The sequence below is a fragment of the Sorex araneus genome, chromosome 3 (assembly GCF_027595985.1).
Source record: "Sorex araneus isolate mSorAra2 chromosome 3, mSorAra2.pri, whole genome shotgun sequence".
NCBI lineage: Eukaryota > Metazoa > Chordata > Mammalia > Eulipotyphla > Soricidae > Sorex > Sorex araneus.
The window spans coordinates 163,309,409-163,332,607 of record NC_073304.1 but is presented as its reverse complement, the minus strand read 5'-3'; positions in this window follow the sequence as shown (position 1 = coordinate 163,332,607).

The following is a 23,199-nucleotide window of genomic DNA, read 5'->3' as shown; positions in this document are numbered from 1 at the left end:
TTTGACCCTCATAATGCCACACAGTAAGGAGGGTAAGTTCTACTAAATCATAAATTGGAGGTGGAGTGACCACAAGAAGCCGCTGAAGAGTCAATATCTTCTGCTTCACATCAAAGGAGAAACTAGACTGTCTCGAAACACTGTTCATTTCTATGCCAACTCAGGAAACATGCATTCCAAGCAACATTGTCTTTTTTCTTTGCCTTTCTTCCCCTTCCCCACTTTAAGCTGCTTTGGCAGAGTCCTTTTGTGAGTAAGCCTAGGGATGAGTAGATAGAGGGCCGGGAGTAGATGCTAGCTCATTGCAGTGTACAGCAAAAGTGCCAGTACCAGTCAGCCTGAAGTCTTCATTCAGGTTTTTCTCTGTGTAGGTCATGAGAATCCGTATGCGATCCAAATGAGCCATGTCCGAAGCAAGGTTCGCATTATGGTACCAAAGACTGAGGACATAACTTTCATCCAGAAGAAAGTCTTCACCAAAAAGCACCTGAATCCAGGGTCAAGATGCCAGTTTATTTTGAAACCCACCCGCAGGACTCCTGCGTTAACCAAGAATGGTGAGTAGTTGCTCCTCTGTACAGGGATATTGCATTTGGAAGCAAGAGGTTTCATTCCGGAAAACAGTAGCAAGACCCAAACTTGCAGTCTGATGAGGTTGTTGTTGAGATATCCTAAAGCATAAGTAGTTTCAGGAGGTGGTTATTACAGTATGTCTGTGCCTTTCTGTACCATTCTTTGCTCTTGAACTGTAGGCACATTACAGAGTTGGAGGCTCCAGACAGCAATGCAGGTTTTCAGTGCCTTCTAGGTACTGTCAAACATTGCACTGGGTGTGTCTCTAAATAGTCCGCTATTCAAAAGGGGCAGTGTGTGAGGGCCCCAGGAGACGCATTCCCTCCCTGCATCCTGGTTCAGATGATGTCCATGCCTTTGGTCCCTTCATCTAACCTGCATTCCCTAGAAGCATAGCCATTTCCTACCTATCTCATCAAGAAAAGGAATGCTCCATGATAAAGTGATATGAAATGAAGGTGGACCCAAGTGTGAGCTTGGAAATTTGGAGTCAGAACATGAGATTGATCTGGGTTTTGTTTCTGTTGTGAATAAAAAACCGAGTGTCTGTCTTTGCAATCAAAACCAAATCATAATTGGGATAGTGAAAGCTTGATGCTGAATTTCTATTGTTTTCTTTTGTCAATTTGAACCGACTGAGGGACCCAGAACTAACTGTCTTATACAACTGCCACACACACTCTCACCCTTCTTTCCTGAATTTTTGGGCCACTCCTGATTCTGTCTCAGGGATTAAATCTGGGTTGAGCATGTGTGTGCAAGGCAAATGCCCTACCTGCTGTCTGCTATCTCTCCAGCCTACAAAATTGGAAGTGACAGTGCTTTCCAAGAAACTTGGACATAACAGGCCCAGTGATGCATGCATATAAAGAGACAGATATGCATAGGATGGAATGTCTTAGGAACTTTTCTGAGACCATCCAGATTGCATTTCCTTTTTGACCACCTGAGATTTATTCTGAGAAATCTTGTCTCACAGGTAGTTTCATACATAAGTTACCACAAACAATACCCTTTCACCCACCTCAAGGAAGTAGTCAAGACTTGGTGAAAACTTTCTGTCACATCAGTCACAGTTTGAAAAGCCAAGACAAAGTTTGATTTAGTATCTGGCAGCAAGACAGATAGGAGAAGCTATTTTAATCTTTATAATGAACTAGACAGATTGACTAATGATTTAATTTGGGAAAACAAAAGGCTGATTACTCAACACTTTTCCAGTGATTTAAAAAGGGAGAGTTGTATTTGATTGGATTCATTTTTTAAACTTCCTTTGGAAGAAAGCTGTGTAGGATGATTTCTTACATTCAATATTAAAACACCAATCACACCACCACTGTACCTTCCCACCAACATTCTCTCCAGTTTTCCCAACCACCCCTCAAGCCTGCCCCTAGCTCAGACCCTGAGTTACTGATTTTCTCTGGCTTGTTATTAGTACTTTGCTACCAATGGTCAAAAGATGTTCCCTTCGAAGAAAGTGTGTGAAGATTGTTGTGTCTCACCATGGAGCCTTTAAGCCTTTGTAGAAGAGTACTAACATGTTGTTCCACGTTAAGTCTTATGTCTTGATATCCTGTTCATCGAGATTGGTTGCCTTGTACTTTCCATCCCATCCAATGTGCTGTGCTCCTCCTGATTTCTCAGTGATGCCAAGTTTCAGATGTTGCTCCAAAAATTCTTAAATTTTGAATGTGGTGATCCACCAGAAATGACATTTTCACTGGCTTGTAATGACTTGTATTTTATTTTATTTATTTTTCTCTTTTATTTTTTTATTAATGGATCACCTTGAGGTACAGTTACAAACTTATGAACTTACCTGTTTGCATTTGATTTACATCCCTCCACCAGTGCCCTTTCTCCCCCACCAATGTTTCCAGTATCCCTCCCACCACCCCCACCCCAACCCCCACCACCCAGACCTGCCTCTGCAGGGATCATTTCTATAGTATGTCACTTGTATTTTAAAATCACTCTTTTTGGATCAGAGGCCCTGAGTTTCCAAAGAAACCTGGAATTGAGGTGAGAGCTACCTGGAATCACCTAACATAGCTCTTGAGATTCCAACATAAATGGAAGCCCCAGTTCTAGGTTTCCCAACCACCCCTCAAGCCTGCCCCTAGCTCAGACCCCGAGTCACTGATTTTTTGTTGCTTGTTAGAAATTGTTTGCTACCAATGGTCAAAATATATTCCCTTCGAAGAAAGTGTGTGAAGATTGTTGTGTCTCACCATGGAGCCTTTAAGCCTTTGTAGAAGAGAGTACTAACATGTTGTTCCAGGTTAAGTCTTATGTCTTGATATCCTGTTCATCGAGATTGGTTGCCTTGTACTTTCCATCCCATCCAATGTGCTGTGCTCCTCCTGATTTCTCAGTGATGCCCAGATTCATAAGTTGCTCCAAAAATTCTTAAATTTTCAATGGGTTGATCCACCAGAAAGGACATTTTCACTGGCGTGTAATCATTTGTATTTTTTAAATTTATTTTATTTTATTTTATTTAATTTTTTCTCTTTTATTTTTTTATTAATGGATCACTATGAGGTACAGTTACAAATTTATGAACTTTCCTGTTTGCATTTGGTTTACATTCCTCAACCAGTGCCCTTTCTCCCCCACCAATGTTTCCAGTATCCCTCCCACACCCCCACTCCAACCACCACCACGCCGACCTGCCTATGCAGGAATCATTTCTATAGTATATCACTTGTATTTTAAAATCACTCTTTTTGGATCAGAGTTCCTGAGTTTCCAAAGAAACCTGGAATTGAGCTGAGAGCTACCTGGAATGATCTAACATAGCTCTTGAGATTCCAACCTAAATGGAAGCCCCAGTTCTAGGTTCACATCCACCCTCTGCTTGAGACTCAGGGATCAACTAGAAGTGACCGAATTGATTAGATCGTGACATGTGGGGGCATAGTTCTTCTACTGCATGTTTGCATTCACCTGAGCAGCTCCTTTGGATGGATTTGACTGTTTTGGTTACCTCACAAAGTCTCTCTTTGACTTTGAGAAGCGTAGTGCCAAAACTCTACATTTTGTTGATGTCTCAAAAATAGGGAAACAGCCCAACCTTTCGTTTCAGTGATGAAAAGGTCAGCAAGAAAAGACTTCTCTAGAAACAGTTTTTCTCTTTGAACATCACATGGAATGGAAAGTGTCAATGAAGTGAAGTCCACTCAACTAACTTCTACTGATCTTCTTTCCTAGACGCAGGCCACAGAAATGTTCTGCGACGAAGATCTGTTCTAAACTGGGCATTTTGGAGAAGGCCAAACACACAGTTGGAGAATGGATTAGGTTCTCCTTTACCAACTTCTTCTGTGACAGGAAACCTGTTTGGTATCTCTTGGCCACCCATCTGTGAAAACGGCAATTTACCAACAAACATTCTCGTGAGTCCTGGTTTGTCCTGTCCCACTAACTGCCCCCGGCGCCAGGTAATCTCATCAATGGCCAAGACCCAGAGACCATAAACTAAAGGTCCCGGAAAAGAATGAGACAAAACATTATATTCTATCTATAACAAACAATAGAAAACACATCGTCTAGCATTGCCTTTGTGGCAGGTTTGAGTGGTGGTGGGACTGGGGTCGAAATATGGAATATAATCAAAGTAGTGAGAAAGTATGGGGCAAATTGGCTGTCACACAGGCAAGGGAAGGGTTGGAATGAGGTGGGAGGGGGGAGGGGAATACTGGGGATTTTGGTGTTGGAAATGTGCACTTGTGAAGGGATGGGTGTTTGATGATTGTAGGACCGAAGCTCAAACATGAACACTTTGCAACTGTATCTCTTGGCGAATCAATAAAAAGAGCAAAATTAAATGAAATTAAATTTCTGAAAAGAAAAATGTAATGTGGAGTTCATGACCAATTCAGTCAGCTTAATCAAAGGCTTAATAAATAGCAGTATTCCTACATTAAAAAAAAACAAGAAGGGAAAGTCTGGCAAAGGAGAACTTTGAGGGAAATCACTTCCCAAATGGAAGAACTATTGATACCCACATGCCTGAGGATATCAACAGTCACTTAAAGCATACAAAACCAAATTGAGCTCCAGCAGAATTCTTAAAGGTTCAGATCATCTAGTCTACTGATGTTAGGAAAACACCACATAAGCATGCTGAGTTAAATAAACTCGAATTTGCCTTCTAAATCGAGAATCCACAAACTCTCTCTCTCACCTTCTTTCTTGAACTCAAAAACTATCCTGAAAGCCAGTTTCACTTGAGCAGCAGAGACTAGTTTGGAGAAGACTCTTCCATGGGTTTTATCAGAATTTCGATTCTTGGCAAATTAGGTTACCATTCTCCAATGGAGTGGCTCAGAAGATAGGCATCAGTTCTTGAGTTTCTCCCCAAGATGAATATGGTCTGTGCCACTGCATCCTCTGAGATACGAGTTGAACCACTTTCTCTTTCCCCACAGATTTAGGGAGTAGTTCTCTTCTTACTTTAAGTTACAATGCTGGGGGTCCAGTATCAGGTATTGGCATCACTGGGTTCCAGAGTTCCGTGGTTGCTTGTCTCTTCCTTCAAGCAAAGGACAGAGCTAGAAAGAGAAGTACAAAAGTTATTCCGAGGGAATGAAGTAGAGACCACTTCCACCAGAGGAAAGTGTTGAGCTTTTTGCAGAAGGTAGCAGACACACAAGTGGAATGAATTAGGAAATAGAAAAAAGAATTGCAAGCGGAGAAATTGGGCAGAAACAGTTTCCTATTTGGGGTCAGGGAAGAGAATTGGGAAAAGTGTGTTCGATAGCAACAGGAAAATATTGAGGCGGAGAGAGATTAGCAGAGAAATTTGGCTTTCAAATGACTATTGCTTTGCCAAAACAAAAAGATGACCTTGAAAACAAGTTTCTGAAGTCAACTGTCTCGGTGGGACGTTGACAGCAATCACATGAATAGATAGAATGATGAAATACGAGAAAACACAGTGGCTTTCATCCTCCTAGCAGTTCTCTAGTGATGCCCCGATAGGAAGCGTCATTCTGCTTTTCTTCCCTACAGAACATGCTATGGGTCCTTTATGAGAGGGGGCCCTTGACAGAAGGCATATTTCGTCGATCTGCAAGTGTGAAGGCATGTAGGAAATTAAAAGAAAAGTTAAATGCCGCTGCTGATGTACAAATGTACTGCGAGCCACTTTTTGTGGTGGCCTCCGTTTTTAAGGTAGGAAAGGCTCTCCCTTCATCTACTCTGTACTGTGTAGCTCGGTAGAAAGACAATGGGTTTCCCTCAAATAACATTCTCCTATGAAATGTCAAACCTCAAGTGTGCTTAGGAAACAATCAGAAGCCAGAGCGATAATACAACTGTTAGGGCACTTGCCTTACACACAGCCTAGCAGGATTCAATCCCAGGTACCTTCTATTGTCCCCCAAGCCCTGGCAAGTGTAAGCCCTGAGCAAGGCTGCATTTGGCCCCAAACCAAATCAATCAATCAATCACACTTTATTAGGTCAGCATGGAGTTTTTCAAAAGCCATGAGTAAGTCCAAGAGAGAACACAGCAGGTAAAGCGTTTGCTGTGGACACAGTCCAAAACCCTAGAACAGAAGTCTGCATAGCATGATTATCAAAGCAAACATCCTGGGGGCTGGAGCAATAACACAGCGGGTAGGGCATTTGCCTTGCACGCGGCCGACCCGGGTTCGATTCCCAGCATCCCATATGGTACCCTGAGCACCCCCAGGGGTGATTCCTGAGTGCAGAGCCAGGAGTAACCTCTGTGCATTGTCGGGTGTCACCCAAAAAGCAAAAAAAAAAAAAAAAAAAAAAAAAGCAAGCATCCTGATTATAATCACTTTCTCTCAGTCTACCTAACTTCCTAATCCAGGCAAGATTTTCTAAAGGAAGCTCACTCACTTGAATATTTCCACAAGAAGTATTCGCCTAAGGAGGAGATATTGCCTGGGGGATGCGATGGGGTGGGGTTGGGAAGCCACTGAAAAGTCCACTCTTTTGAACCTTCACGGTTCCTGCTGCAGCCCACTAATGCCTTCCTATGGAGCACAATCATGTGGTGCCAGTGATAGAAACTGGGCCTCCTCCATGCAAGGCATCCTCTCCAGCCCACTACCATCCTTTGGAAGCCAAGGTGGGGGAGGAAGAAAGACAGAATCTGGGCTCCCTTGCGTAAAGTCCTCCCACTGTCGACCTTGTTGCTGTTCCTCACCTTTCAACTTAGGATACCAGAGTTAGTCCACAGCTGAGCTAGAGATCAAAAATGCAGAATCAGAGCCATCTTTTGGCAGAATGTGGAACTTTCCCATTTGAACTCGGCACTTGTTTCTGCAGACCTACTTGAGATTCCCTCCTCCCAGTAGGGTTGGAATGCACCAGAGCCAGGAGAGAGAAAGGTCCTGGAATAAACATATCCAACTCAGGAAGTATGGTGAAATGACACACTCTGCCCTACTGAATGTAACTGATGAATAGGGAAGTGGGCCGGCTCTGCTCCTTGACAACTCTGCAGTAGATGTTTGCAATGAAGCAACTCGCAAAAGAACTAGAGAATGGAGCTAGGTCCTATCATCTGGTTTGGCCAGAGTTTCTGATGACCTATCAATCCTAAATAGAAGCCAAGGTATACATGTATGCTGACCCAGCTCTAATACTGAAATGGAAACATTTTTCCTGTTTGGAGATGTCAAATTTTCTCTCACCTTGAAAGAATTTAAAACACATGTCTTGAAGAATCATTTTACTGTTGTTCACAAGGTTCAGGATTTAATTTTTTTTTGCTTTTTGGGTCTCACTCAACAGTGCACAGGGGTTACTTCTGCGTCTGCATTCAGGAATTATTCCTGGCGGTGCTGGAGAACCATATGGGATGCTAGGAATCTGATCCAGGTCGGCCGCATGCAAGGCAAACACCCTACCTGCTGTGCTATTGCTCCAGACCATAAATTTTGGTATTAAATCCCAAGGTTACACAAAACAAAACTCTAAATTTCAAATGACTTGTGCAAAAATAAGTTGAGAAACTATCAGTGTAGTGAAAAGTCTGTTCAAGTAGATCCCAGCTATCTACTTGCAAGCAGTTACCAGAAACATCCTACTTTTAAGCTTTGTTTGAACTTAGCAGCACCAGCTTAGCTCTCTCAAGCTAGAACGCAAAGTAAGCTGCTTGACACACTTCAACCTTTCCGAGCTTTGAGGAAAAATTCACTGGAATCATCTTAGCCATACTGTCAGCTTGAGTTCATTAGGAACTTGGGGCTACGAAGTGAGGGAGCTTTCAGTCCTGTGCCCAAAGATAGGAGTTTTGTTTCCAAATTGCTTTTGACAGCTGTGGACAATTCATTCAAATATGACCTCTTCGAGATCTGGCTTTTAAAGTATGTTTAGAAACAAAAGCAGTTTGGAATTAGGAAAATGCAATAGTTTGACCCCACGTAAACATAACTTTTATTTTGATAACATGTTTGAATAATAATACCAAGGTACATTTCTATCAGAAGTTAGAATAGAACAGAAAAAAGAATGAGTCTGTGATATTCTATGTGTTAAACTAGTTTGTTAGTAGGTCATATGACAACAATAGGGTTTTATTTTTTAAGTCATAAATCCATTCTAGATTCCACTTTATTTATTTGAATTTTGTATTTTTAGAGCATTAGAGCCATTCATAATTGAATTCCAGTCATACAGTATTCCAACACCCATCCATCCAGCAGTGCACATTTGCAGCACCAGAGTCCCCAGATTCCTGCCCATCTCCCACCCCCACCCCTTGCATGACAGTTTGGCAGGCGCTTTTCATCATCATCTTCTTCTTGTTTTTCTTCTTCTCTTTCTTTCTTTTTTCTTTCTTTCTAAATTTCTTTCTTTCTTTTCTTTCTTTCTTTCTTTCTTTCTTTCTTTCTCTCTTTCTGTCTTTCTTTTTTCTTTCTTTCTAAATTTCTTTCTATCTTTATTTATTTCTCTTTGTTTCCTTCTCTCCTTCCTCCCTTCCTTCCTTCTTTCCTTCCTTCCTTCCTTCCTTCCTTCCTTCCTTCCTTCCTTCCTTCCTTCCTTCCTTCCTTCTTTCTTCTGCCTCCTCCTTATTTTCTTCTTCTTCTCTCTATATCTCTCTGTCTCCCACACACTCTCTTTGTCCTTTGGAGCATTCTGGTTTGCAACATTGATACTGAAAATTCATCAAGAATATCCCTTACCTACTTTAAACCCTCAGATATTGTCCAGAGTGATCATTCCCAGTTATGATTGTCATAGCAGTCACTTCTCAGTCTTACCTACCTTCAGCCCACACATACTTGTGGTGAGTTCCAACCATTAACCTATTCTCCTAGCCAAAGCCGGTTCTTTTTGAATGACCATCAAATCTCAGCTGTGGTTAACTGAACTTTCCATAGCTCATTCATATGTATTTGACCATAGGACAAATGACAGCAGATCCATAATGATTTCTACTCTATCTGGGAGAAGGAGTAAATCAATAAATAATAATTTACCTTGAAAATAGTCCATCCTTGCTCTGGGAGCTGCTCATTCAGCTATCAGTAACCCTAGATCAAACATTAGCCATGGAAACATGGCATCTAAATGATGAGTTGTGACTTGCCCGAGGTAAGGTATGTAGTAAGTAGCCTCGTAGCACTGCAGCACTGTCGTCCCATTGGTCACCGATTTGCTTGGGCGGGAACCAGTAACGTCTCCATTGTGAGACTTGCTGTTACTGTTTTTGGCATATCGAATACACTGTGAGTAGCTTGCCAGGTTCTGTCGTGCAGGCGAGATACTCTTGGTAGCTTGCCGGGCTCTCCGAGAGGAGCGGAGGAATCCAGCCCGGGTCAGCCGCGTGCAAGGCAAACGCTCTACCTGCTGTGCCATCGCTCCAGCTCATGTAGTAAGTAAAATCAACAATTGGGTTTCTCAGCAAGAGTTGCCATTGCTAAGTGTTGAGTCTCATCTATCTCTCTGATGGACGAACTTACAAAAAGGTAGTCTACTTCCCAGGCAGTGCTGGAGATCTGGAATGGAGATCAAGCTTTGCAAGTTCAATTTGATGAAGACTCTTTTGGGATATCCTTTTGCTAGTGTACTACTCTGCTTCCATCAACCCCATAGATAGAGCCTGGAATGATATCACTCCCACATCTAGGAGGATTTATGTGGAGAACACTGGGAGAAACTGGAGTGTCTCTGCCAAGAATAGAAAGTAGCAGGGACTTTGTGTTCTTCACCAGACTAGACTTCGCACCTCAGCCAGTGCCTGTCCCATCTGAGTCAATATGTGTACAATGACTAGCTGGCTGCTTACCACATCCCTAACCTCAGAAAGACCATCTTCATGCAACTGTTTCTCTGAGATAGTGGTCTAAAGTGGGGGGCGGTGGTAGGGGAAGGGAAGTCACAGGGGGAGGGAGGATGCTGCATGCTTACTGCCAGACTAGAAGGTTGTAGACCTTGTTACATGGACACAAAAGGAGGTGGAACTTGCAATAGAGTTCAGTCTTTGGTGCTCCTCTAGTTTTGGGTTAGAAGACAGTCCAATCAAAATGAAAGCATGTGTTTGGAAAAGTGAATGTTAGAGGAGAGTTGACCTAGAACTCTGTTTCCTGGAGAAGGGAGAAAGTAACTAAACCAATCTTCCCATCAAAACATTTTCTTCTTTGTCCCATACATTAGCACCTGACAAATGACTTAAAGTGTTTTGTTCTCTTCTACATAAGGATTTCCTTCGAAGTATACCAGGTAGTCTATTGTCATCAAACATGTTCGAAATTTGGCTGTCGATAATGGATGAAGTGAATCATGAAGAGCGCATCCGTACGATCCGGTTGTAAGTGTGCTACTTTAGTCATGTCTCAAAATGGTTACTAAATTGATAACTTGCCTATGAAAGGAATGATGACTATAAAATCACATTTTGAAATAGGAGGTGCCTGAAAGATTGTGCAGCAGGAGGGTGCTTGCCTTGCATGCAGCTGACCCAGGTTCCATCCCTGCCATCCCATATGGCCCGCTCAAGCACCACTGAATGGGACCCCAAAAACAGACCAAAACAAAAGAGTAGATTAGCCGCTGTCATTGTTATTTCATCCCTCATTCTACCACATGGAATTCTTGACCTTGCTAAGAATCGGATAAGAACTGAAACCAGTAGCAGCCCTAGCAAATGCTCTAGATCAAATCTCATCATTGGCAGTCTTCATTTTGTCAACTATTGAACCAAACAACTCCTGAAATCTGGATTCCTTCTCTCAAGGAACTCAAGATTCTGATCAAGAAGATAAGTTAGGAATGACAGTACTGTCTCATCCATGCTAGGAAAGACATAACTGGGGGTGGGAGCTTCCTGGAGGGGCACGGCAGAAGGCTGGTCCCTTCTCTATCCCAGCTGACTTTTCCCTCAGCACATGAGATCTCCCTGGCCCTTATCTCTACTATCCTTAGGTATTAATCTCCTATTCTGTTTGTGATTTTCTATCCTACAAATGAGTGCGGTCATTCGATGTCTGTCCCTTTCTTGCTGAATCATTTCACTTAGCATGACACTGTCCATGTCTATCCACTTGTAGGAAGAAAGATTCCTGAAGCCCCTCTGGAGTCACTTTGAAGTGGTGAATTATCTAGACTGCTCTTGATAAACTACCTTCTTCTATGAACAAAAGAGGTCTAGCTCTGTAGGGTGTCAGAAATCAAGGCCATGGAACAAATAGGTTATTACTTTCATTAGGATTTTGTGGGATGTTCCAAGAGAATGAACATCAGATGATATGCTTTGTTGCTTGTCTTAGACATTCTATCCTACAACCTAAGATAGCTCAAAGACTGATGATCTAAAAGTCAGAGAAACCCAAAGAGAGTTCCTTAGACAGTACCTTCGTTCTACTGAACCTCCTCAGCATTCTTGAGATTCTTCCTCAGTGAACTTTGTCATCTTTCCAGACAGGCGCCACTCATTAGTCCATTGTATTGAACACACGTGCCTCTGCACACATGGGCGCAGCACCACCCACCTGATTTCGGCCACTGGCTGCAGAGTCTGGCTTCAAATAACAACGTGACTCTCATGACTATCAATCATGGATCTGTTTCTCTGGATAATGGCAAACATCATTTTCAGGGACTAATTGTTGGAAATCCCTTCTGAGTTGCAGTCCAGACAGTGGGAAACATAGTGTCAGAGTAGAGGAGAATGCTACCTCAGAATGCAGCAAGGACATGTCCCACGCTTTGAGCTGAGGCCAAGGATCTCACCAAGAGAAGCCTTAGTATTTCTTTTTTTTTTCTTTTTGGGTCACACCCAGCGATGCTCAGGGGTTACTCCTGGCTTTGCACTCAGTAATTACTCCTGGCGGTGCTTGGGGGACCATATGGGATGCTGGGGATCGAACCTGGGTCAGCGGCGTGCAAGGCAAACGCCCTACCCGCTGTGCTATCGCTCCGGCCCCTAGCCTTAGTATTTCTGTGTTCCTGGAGCAACTTGATATTTCAAGGAGCACTTAGGGAGCTGGAGTTTTAGTACAACTGGTAGGACACTTGCACATGGCCAACCCAGCTTCAATCTCCACCACCCCAGATGGTCCCCAGAGCCTACCAGAGTGATCCCTGAGTGCAGAGCTAGGAAGAAACACTGAGCTCCATCACGTGTGTTCCCATACTCGCGTCCAAAAATTTTTTAAAAAGCATATTCATTGTTTCATTTCTCTGAAAGCCTGTGGGGTGTTTAGCTTGAGAGTGTTCAGAAATGTCTCTGAGTTTCAGGGAAATCTTTGAGGCAGCATTGTTTGACAAGCCATTCTTTACCACTTTGATATCTTGCTAGATCCAATGCCCTGTAGTTCTTTAACCTCTATACAGGCACTGCTTACTCTGCACACCATCACGCTCACTAAAACTCTGCATATCTGACTGTGCTCTTGATTGATGTGGTTCCCCTGGACAGCAAAAGCTGCCTGGTCTCTACAAGTTTTATAGGAAACGTCTTCTTTAACATGCCTTCTTTTTTCTTTAGACTCTTAAGGCAGCTTCCAAGAGCGAACACCACCGTCCTCAAATATCTTTTCGGAGTACTACACTGCATTGAGCAAAATTCCTCTTTAAATAGGATGAACGCTCACAACTTAGCGATTTGCATAGCCCCTAGCATCTTGTGGCCACCACCAGATTCCCAGGAAGTGGAAAACGAGTATTTCCCCAAAGTAATGACATTTCTTTTTCCTTTTGGTGCCCCAGGGGACGGAGTTTTATTTGGGGGTAGTTCTGGCATCTTCCTTAAGTCACATACTATACCTTACAGACTTCATTAAACATGTTCTCCTAGTCTGTTTATCCATTCACACATGGATGCCAGTGCTGCAATTTAGGTTAAGCCACATTCAAGTGTGAGCCACTGATGGTACACGCCAGCATCCACATGTTCAACAAAGAAGCACTCACTATTGGGTCACTTCTCATTTATCTTCAGGAAGGCAAGTCCGCTAGTCTTCGAGTGATGAGAAAGCAACTGAGAGTTATGAAGGGATGAATAACGTTGAAGTGGGAAAGGTCAGGATTCAATTCTAAGCCCACTATTACCAGAATGGATGCTCTTGGGAAAATGATTCGCATTGTCCACCATTTCCAAATCTAAAAATTGGAAGGGGTGGTCATATCGAACTCATAATCTATTGGCTGGGAAACACAGTCATGGACACTGTACTTGCTTCCACCATTCTGCCTGCTCCTCTGTCTCAGATACTGGGCTAAGAAATGAAAGATTTCAGTATCCATCTCAAGAGGGGCTGCTGCCCCAGGTGAAACCTTATCTCCTCCCACAACAGAGAATTTCAGGAAATGAACTTCATTGGCAGAGGCTGTGAGACAGAGGACAAACTCCCTCCTTCAGAAGAGCCCGATGAGCACAGCCTCTGCCCACAATGACACACTTCATCCAAACTTAGTGAAGAGTACTTTACAAATTTTAATGATTTATTCTTTTGTCATTTCAAATACTCGAGATAGAGCATACTGAAAAGAGTCCTCATTTGAAAGACAGAACCATTGGCATACAAATGTTAGCATTAAATCAAGATCACAAATAGTGAGTCTTCAAAGTATGCCCCAAATGACACATTCAGATGGGGTTCAAACTCTTGCCTTGCATATGGCAAGCCCCATACTTAGAACTTCCTATGGTTCCCCAGCTACCACCTGGTGTGGCCCAAGTACTACACTCTCTAGTCCCCAAAAATGCCTTGTGTTTTGTTTGGTTTTGTTTTTCCCCTTACAGGTGGGAAAAAAGCATTTCTACTTTGAAAATGGGTGTTTCTCTTAGGATTCACGTATTTAAGTAACTTGAAAAAAGACTGTATAAAAACTGGCCTTTCCTTTTTTGTCCTTTTTGAACAGATGTCAAAACTCATTCAATTTTTTATTGAAAATTGTGGGGAAATTTTTGGACAAGAGATATTTTCCCTCTTTGGAGAAGTCTCTAAAGAAAGCAGAGAGAATATTCCAGGTATTATAAAAAACAAGATCTCTCGGCGGGGGTTGGTGGGAGTGGATACTTAACTGGCACAGTGGGTGTTAAGTATATGTGTTAAGTTAAGGTAGGTCTTTCTTGTGAACACAGGTCAGGGCATGGTGAGGTCCACAGGTTCACTTGGTGAGATCCCAGAATCCAAGCAACTCATTAGCAACATGAGATGCAGTCATTTTAGCCTCTTTTTCAATCAAGTTTTACTAAGACCCACAGGCATTTATGTTGCTATGGTTGAAGCTGTAGCCAATGGCCCAGTGGCAAAATATAGGGCTGGTCTTTTGCTGAGTGATTCCTGGGATAGGGTTCTTTAAAGTACAAAACTAGTATCATGGCTGGCGTCCATGACTGAGTGGTCCTTGTGTGTCCGATGCCCTAAGTTGGATTCTGGGCAATGCATTCTACACCTCAGCACAGCTTGAAGGGGCAGAGCAACCATTTTTCTCTTATCCTGAACATCTGTTTTAGTCCTTCAAGTACCTCTCCGGTAGAGTCTACTTTCCAGGTTCATAAGAAACTAGGGATTGCTCTTGGTGCTTGCACGCTGCTAAACCTGATTTTGAAAAGTCGGTTCACTCATAGGGCGGGCCAGCATCTGCTTGACTTATACCAAAAAGGACATGGTGGGTTGGTATTCACAAAATACATCAAAACAATTGGTATCATGGGGGAGGAGGTTTGGAACATGAAGTCCTGTCCTATCAATTACTAGTCATTTGGTCTTCAAGCTGCCATAGCTGCACCAATAAAAGACAGATAAATCTCACTAATGGATTTTGTAAAGATCAGTCATGGGGACTGGAGCAATAGTACAACAGGTAGTGCACTTGCTTTGCATGTGGCCAACAAGGGTTCAATTCTTGGCACCCCTTAGGGTCCCTGAGCCTGCCAGGAGTGATCCCTGAACACTGTTTGGTATGGCCCAAAAACCTAATAAATATATATATATTTCACATATATATGTATATACATATATATATACACACACACACAAGAGATTAAAGAGAAATCAGTAGTTGTTAGTAAGTGGTTTTCTGAGCCTAGAGTTGTAGGTCCCCACAAGTGATCCATGTTAGAAGGCTGAGCCCAGTTCAGGACTTTGGTATACATGGCATTGAGTCCTTATTTATTTTTACCATTTCTTGTAATTTTGGTATGTCCTCATTACAAGGATCAATGTAGCGTATACCTGATAAGTTCTTTTCCTACACTCACATTTGGGAAGATTGTGACAGATCCTGCCCTCCTTGAGAGTAGGAACCACATGAGAAGAAAATTCCATGGAAGATCATAGATTTTAAGGCACATGGACTGTATTTGTGGTAAGAAAAATACTCATGATAACTTGGATTTCCCCTCCCCCCCACAGATCCATTGCAAAAGGAAGATGAGAGCCTGGAAAGTGAAGACCCATATGGAATATGGGGATATTCATGGAATATCCAGAAGCTGGGGGTGAAGAGCAGAAGCCTCCCTTCTTTCACAGACTCTAGTGCCAGAAAGCAGCGCAGACACCAGCAAAGATGTCAGCGGCACTCTTCGGCGCCCACACTTTCCACTGAAACCTCTCTCAAGGAGAGCTTTCCCCAGGAATCGCCCATGGGTGCCACACTGGCCAATGCTGTGCTCTTTGAGAGCCCCCACCATGCCCATCACTCCAGGGATTCCTCAGGAGGAAACCTATTCAGATCGTGGATAGGGCGAACCAAAGCCAAGTTGAATAATTGGTGGCGGAGGAAGGAGGCTAGGACCATCATACTAGAGGAAAACTCTACTCTAAGAGAGGCCTCTGGTTGTCCAAAATGCAGAACATCACAGGCAGCCCAGGAGGCCCACTGTGGCTTATAAGCCATTGACCCTGAGCCCTGCAGAAAGGCCGCCCTGGGAGGGAGGGGACAGTAGGCCCAGCTGTGCTGGCAATATGGCCCAAGAAACATCCCCTCTATTTGAGGACATCAATTCTATTGGAGGACAAAAAAAATTGAAGCTCAGACATGGAGATTCCCCAGGCATGTCATTCTGGGGACAAAACTTTAACTAAAGTTATTTCATTGATATCAAATACTGATGGTGACAATGAGATCAGCCACTTGACGGAACAGCCACATTCTTTTGTTCACAAAGAATTTAAAGTCAATGTCTTCCATATCTGGCAGCTACATATTTGGGAGAATTTCTCTTAGATGATTGATCGGTCTTCTATAATTTTTTCAAATCTAGACAAGTGCTAGTGAAGAAAGCAATTTGACCTGAGCAACAAGAGTCAAAGAGCAAAGAGTCCTTGCCAACAGTTATCGCTTAACACTCACTCCAAGGCCTAAAGACTATAGACTACACAACACGAAAAGGTCATTTGAGTGACTGTCAGAGGACAAACCTGCTGGCCTCTTCGGAAAGCAAGGAAACACCTCCCAAGAGGTGTCAAATCTCATCTCACCACTGACATGTGTTTGTGCACCATAAACAACACAGGCTTCCCAAAACTCCGACTAAATCAGTCCATCAGTCACCAACATTTGGCAGGGGAGAAGCACTTCATGTGTTACAGGCTACTACCCCAGCAATATTCCGGTCAGGTCTTCCTCTGGGACAGTTATTGAGGGACTTAGAGTGAAAGGAATGGACACGTCCGGCACTAACTAACTGTATTCCTTTCCACTCACAGAAAGCCTAAAGTATAGACAACAGTATCACTTGTCATCTCTTTGATTTGCTCGAGCAGGCTCCAGTAGCATCTCCGAAGGTTCTTTGTCCTCTTCACCACTTCTTCAACACTCTTGAAGGCATTCCTCCGGCTCCAGACATATCTTTTCAACTCCACCGTTCTTCCTGCACTAACTTACACCTCAGAGACCTGGGCCCTACGAGAACAGGATTAGAACGCTATTCGGGTATCCCAAAGAGCAATCGAAAGAGTATGCGTGAAATATCACCTTTCACTCAAGTGAGAGAAGGAATCTGGAATTCTGACCTCTGTCAACAATCAGGAATCAGGGTCGCTGTCTTGTTTGCAAAGGCATCGAAAATCAGATGGACCGGACATGTAATGCAAATTGGACATGACCACTGGACTAAAGCTGTTACCAACTGGATTCCATGGGACATCAATAGAACGCGTGGCCGCCCACCTAAGAGTTGGTCACATTTCTTTGTCAAAACTCTGAACAAATGGTTTGAGGCTCTTCGTGTTCCTGGAGCGAGCAGAAGCCATTGGGCTACACTAGCACATGACAGGGACGGATGGAGACGTTGTATTGGCGCCAGTGCTAGCAAATCGAAGAGCAACAAGTGATACAAGTTATATACTTATTATTAGATTTGTTTCATTGCCATGAGACAATAAACTTTTGCAACCTACTCTAAAGATTTTGCAGAGACATCAAGTTTTACCAAGTTGCTGAGAATTGATCTCTATAATCATCCATCAAATTCAGTTGCTCAGAATTTATCATTACAAAATAAATTAAAATTTTAAAAGAAAAAAAGGACTTATCTCTATATTCATCTATCAAATTTAGTTGCTCAGAATTGATGTCTATAATCATCCATCAAGTTTAGTTACTCAGAATTTATCTCTATAACCATCTAATGATTATGGACATTTAGACACCTACTTTGACTAAGTTATGTTTCTTGGTCATGAGAATATTTCAACTGGCAGCAGATTCTTCAGGTGTTCAGGTCTGATCTTGTCCGGACCAGGTGCTGTTCACGTCTTTACCAGCAAAATGGTGTGTCGGATTTTGCGAATACTTTTCCCGGCTTCTGCTGCACTGACCAACACTGCTGCTCTTCTCTCTTTGAGGTCTTCCTTTATCGCATCTCTGCACAGCTTAGTGAGCTCGGACGTTAGCTTATGGTTCCCTGAGGCTCATGCCAAACCACGTTGACGAATGAGTTCGAGAGTTTCCGAAGACAGGCATCTTTTTGTGGCTTTCTCACTATCAGCATTCTTCGCACAGACATGGAGGTGCTCAACCAGTCGATCATATTCCTCGTCGATGTTGTCAAGGACGGCATCTTCCCACGTTGCTGCAATAGTGCAAAGAGCTCCCAGTTGGTGGTCATTCTGTGAGTTGTCTTCTTAGACTTAAATTTTGCAGACTTTTCTCCCTGCTCTGTGAAGTAGAATTTTGCACAAAGGAGATGGTGGTCTGATCCCGTTTGGAATTTTGGGACAACGGAGACATCGGTCAGGCAAAACCTTCGATTGAATATGATGTGGTCAATTTCATTGAGGAACTGTCCACCGGGAGACTCCCATGTCCAGCGTTTAGATTCGGCCTTCTGGAACTCTGAGTTACCATGGATGATCTTGGTCGACATGATGAATTCAGATAGTTTCTCACCCTGATCATTCCATTCTAGGCCATGTGTCCCAATGTGGAGTTCTACGGGCGACCTTCTCAGACCTATCTTGGCATTAAAATCACCAACAATGATCTTCTAGAAGGTGTGGTCTTCTTTATAGAACTTCTCCAGTTCCATGTAGAACCTCTCAATTTCTTCTTCATCATAGTTGGAAGTTGGTGCGTAGACGATGAAGACAGAAACTGCAGGCAATGAGCCACATCTATTCAAGCGTAATCGTCCAATTCCGGTTGTTAGGCCTTCGAATGAATTGATGCTCATGGCCATGTTCATGTTGACAAGAACACCAATGACACCAACGCCTCTGTTGTTGCATGTTCTGAGGAACAATTCTTCTCCACTATCGAAAATGGCATGATGTGGTTGATGTCTCCTCCTTTTGGTCAGACCAATGATTTCGTACTTGATCTTCTGCCAGTACTCATCAATACACTGGCCCAACTCTTCACATGCTACCTGTCTGAATGCAAGGTTCCGTCCCAGTGGAAAACCACTAGGACTGTTCTGTTGTACAAGAAGGGAGACATCCATGACATCGGCAACTATCGCCGAATCTGCCTGTTGTCTGTCGTCTACAACTTGTTCACTCGTGTCATCCTGAATAGAATAGGCAGAACACTAGACGAAGGACAACCATGCGAGCAAGCCGGGTTCCGAAGAGGATTCAGCACGATCGACCATATCCATACAGTGACCAAACTCATTGAAGTTTCTCGAGAGTTCAAGATGCTGCTCTGTCTAATGTTCATCGACTTAAAGAAGGCCTTCGATTCTGTTGAGACTCAGGCGGTCGACCATTGGACTAGAGCTCTTACAGACTGGATTCCACGGGACGTCAGGAGACCTCGTGGCTGCCCTCCAACTAGATGGTCAGATTTCTTCGTCAAATCTCTGAATGAATGATTTGAGGCTCTTTCTGTTCCTGGAGCGAGCAGGTATCATTGGGCTACACTAGCTCCAGACAGGGACAGATGGAGATGTTACTGGCGCCCGCTCTAGCAAATCGAAGATCAAAGGGACTACAAGTGACACAAGTGAGACTATTTCAAAGTGTCACATAACATCTGAAATGTAACGTAGCTGCTTTTTGTAACCAACTTCCAGATCCACATTGGTTTCTATGGAATTCATTGACTTTAAATTATTTTTCTTGTGCACCAGAATATGTTTACTATGTCAAGTTGCTCAGACTCACCTCCTTAGTCACCCATCCAACGGACCCTTCTAGGTTTACTTGAAATCCCTTTGAACTATCCGCAGACATCAAATGGACTTTTCTCCTAATGCCTCCCAACAAGTTACTTTTCGTCTCGACTGGAGAATTCCTCATGTCCAACAACATCTACATTGTCCTTTCTCTGTAACCAACTACACGATCAATCTTTATAAGGAATCATTTCAAACTCTCTTCCTCGGCCACCAGAAAATGTTGACCATATCGCCATGCTCAGAACTAATGTCTGTAGTCATCAATCAATGGACTTCTCTCATTTCCAATGAAGTTATGGATTAGTCATCATAAACCTTGGAAATATGCTTTCCCTTTTGCCCTAAAAGTTGTCTTTTGAAATGAATACGAAAAAAACGTTTTCTCTAAGATAAAAGAATCACCTTTACTATTATCTACAGGTGCTACCTACCTCTGTGGGGGATAGCCCTGTTTTTGGAAAACTCACGGTTTCATCATTTCATGGCATATACCACGTTGGATGACCATGTGAAGCAGTCATCAAACTACAGTAGCCAAATACAATATTCATAATATATTCCATATCAAGGGGAAAAGGGTTCCAGGACCTGTAGAGCAACTTCTTCAAAACTATGCCATGCAAATGAAGAGATCAAAAAGCATGCACAATACAGTCAAGGGATCGCCTATCAACAGGGCCAAAGAGTTCTAGCCCTTATTTTCTTCTATTGGCAGGCATAAAAATCCCATTGAATGCATAAACAGAATCGGTTTTCAACATAACTTCTACCCTAATATCTTCAGCTGCCCCTAGAATACTTCATGTGAATGTTGTCAGTTGTATGAATACAGATATGCCATTTGGTTCTATTGTCGTTTTATCCAAAACTGCTTTGAGTTTGTAAAATATCTGGATCAATTTTAAGTGAATTTTTATAATTGCAGAATTGCTAACTTTTCAAGCTGTTTTTTTTTAAACACTGAAAGGGATATGGATGACGTCCATACTATTAGATAAATCCATACTCTCTATGAAATAAAATTTCTCTCTGCAAAATTAATCTACCAGAGCACTGTGGTCCTTTATAGAATCGTTTTCATGAGCAACACTTCTCAACACTGGTAATTCGGTAGAATGTAGAACTGGAATATTTCAGGCTTTCAGTCATAGGACATGGTAAGCTTAACCAGAGAGAGGTTTCCTTTTGTTTTCAATGAATAACATACCAAATCAAGCCATGCTTGTCACCCAAGTCTTCATTTCCTTTGGCATTATTCTCTCACATCCAAAAAAATGGTCAGTGGGTGCCAGAGTGATAATACATCAGGTAGGGTTCTTACCTTTCATGTCCCTGACCTGGGCTCAATCCCCAACACCCCAGGACTGATCCCTGAGGACAGAGCCAGGATCGAACTCAGAGCATTGTGGAGTGTGGCCCCAAAACAACCCACAAAAGTTTGGAAAGGACACATCAGCACTGCTCGACTGTAGGAGACTTAGCTCATTTGGGAACATGTGATCAGAGCTGAGCCCAGGAGCAGAACAAGACATCCATTCTTGGCAGTCCTAGAAAACATTAAATCGCGCTCTTTTTTCAGGACCGCTGTCTCTTTTCTTACTCAAAGTTCATTGAGGATAGACTGATTGTAGAAGTTCAACCATCAGTTGGAAGAAATCAGGAAACTCCACCAATTGAAGAAGAGCACTTTGCTGTGAGCAATTAACAGCAAGACTATATAGTTAGGCATACAACTGAAATGTGGGGAATGAGGGCACATACAGTGCTAATTTCGCCCTACATTTTACATCAAACAAACAACCTATTTTGAAGCACCTTCATCTGACCCAGAGAAGAGAATACAGCTGCTGGCAAGTGCCCAATGGGATTCAATGGAGTTACTACAGAAGGGGCCCCTTCTAATCCATGAACTCTCCCAAAGATGTTTGGAGATGAGGTTGCAGGTTGTTGGGTATCACTGGGACCATCTGAAGTCTCAAAAACCGATCCAGAGACAGTGTTCGCTAGAGACCAAACCTTTCATTGTATGTGGAGTCTGTTGGTGCACCACCAGAATACATAGTTTCTCATACATGCACCAATCCACAATGTGTTTGTACGTGGTCATAGAAATGCAGCTTTGGGAGACACGATGAGCTACATGCTGAATGTTTTCACTCAGGTCATCTTTTAGACTGCAGAAACTTGGAATTCAATGAAAATGCCTTGCATCTTGAGCTGCCACAGGGAGTGAATCACTTGACTAAACCCTGTGCTTAAGAGGCAGGCCTATGACTCTGACAAGTGAAAGGAAGGTTAGAAAAAAACCACTCTTGCTCTGCCAGGTTGTACGGACTGTGATGGTCACTGCCTCAACCTTTGAGGATGGAAAGAAAATAGTTTGCCTCTGCAAAGGCATGGCAAGAGTGAAAAGCAAAGAAAGTTCTTGAGTCCAGTGAAGATGATTGCTTGAAGGCAAGACAAAGGAATCAAAGACTGAAAACTACTGCTCTAACCCAGTGGTTCTCAGTTTCCCACCACCCTGACCCCATTCCAACCTTGTTTCTTTGCCAAGACCCTAGTGTCCTACCTGTTGGTCTGCTATTTTCATACCATGACTCTCCAATTTTCACCTGTGGCCTCTTTGCAATATCCTGAGGGTTTATGGGGGACATAGGGGCCCCCAGTTGAGACACATTTCTCTCTAAGCCATGAATAAAATGATTGGATTTCATCAAAGGAAGGGATGGGAAGATTAATTGAACATTCACTGTTGGCATGCATTGGTTATCAACGTATCATCATACTTGCTGCTTTATTCAATACCTCAACAGTCTTTGCTACTGGGCAAGTACTAGATTCAGCTTAGAAACTTATTCTGGGAGTAAATAGGGCAATTGCCTTGTGCACAGTCTACCTAGGTTCAATCTCTAGCACCCCATACCACTGCCCTATATATCACCACCAGGAGTGATTCCTTGAGCAAAGAGCTATGGGTAAGCCATGAACACCACGAGGTGTGACCAAAACTCCCCCCCGCCCTAAGAAGTATATGTCTTAAAATTGGATAAGTTCGATTACAGAAAAAGCAGGGATATAATGGTGTATTTACATAATAAAAATATCAATCTATCAGGTAGATATAAAATTCAAATATGTATGTAAAATAAAGTATCAAAAATATAAAACAAAAAAATGAAAAACAAATGAAAAGAAATAAATCAAGTATAACTATGAAAACTTAAAAATTCCCCAACAATAAGACAGCTGGACAAACTCAGGAACAATGTGGAACACAAGACAGTGACCTAAAATGATATAGTTAGCAAGAATAGTGCATTCCACATGACATTAACAGAAGCAATGTTCTCTTCAATTTCCCATCAAGCATAAACCAAGACTGACTCTATCTTGGGCCTTAAAACGAATATCAATAACTTGAAAGAATTCAAGTCATACAGTCGCTTCAAAACCTTGGAATCCAAACAAACCCTCTAGAAAGTTCACAAGGGGAAGATGAAGAATCAAAGGAAAAAATATTCAAATCATACAAATCAATGAAAATACTTCAAAATATATGGAGAT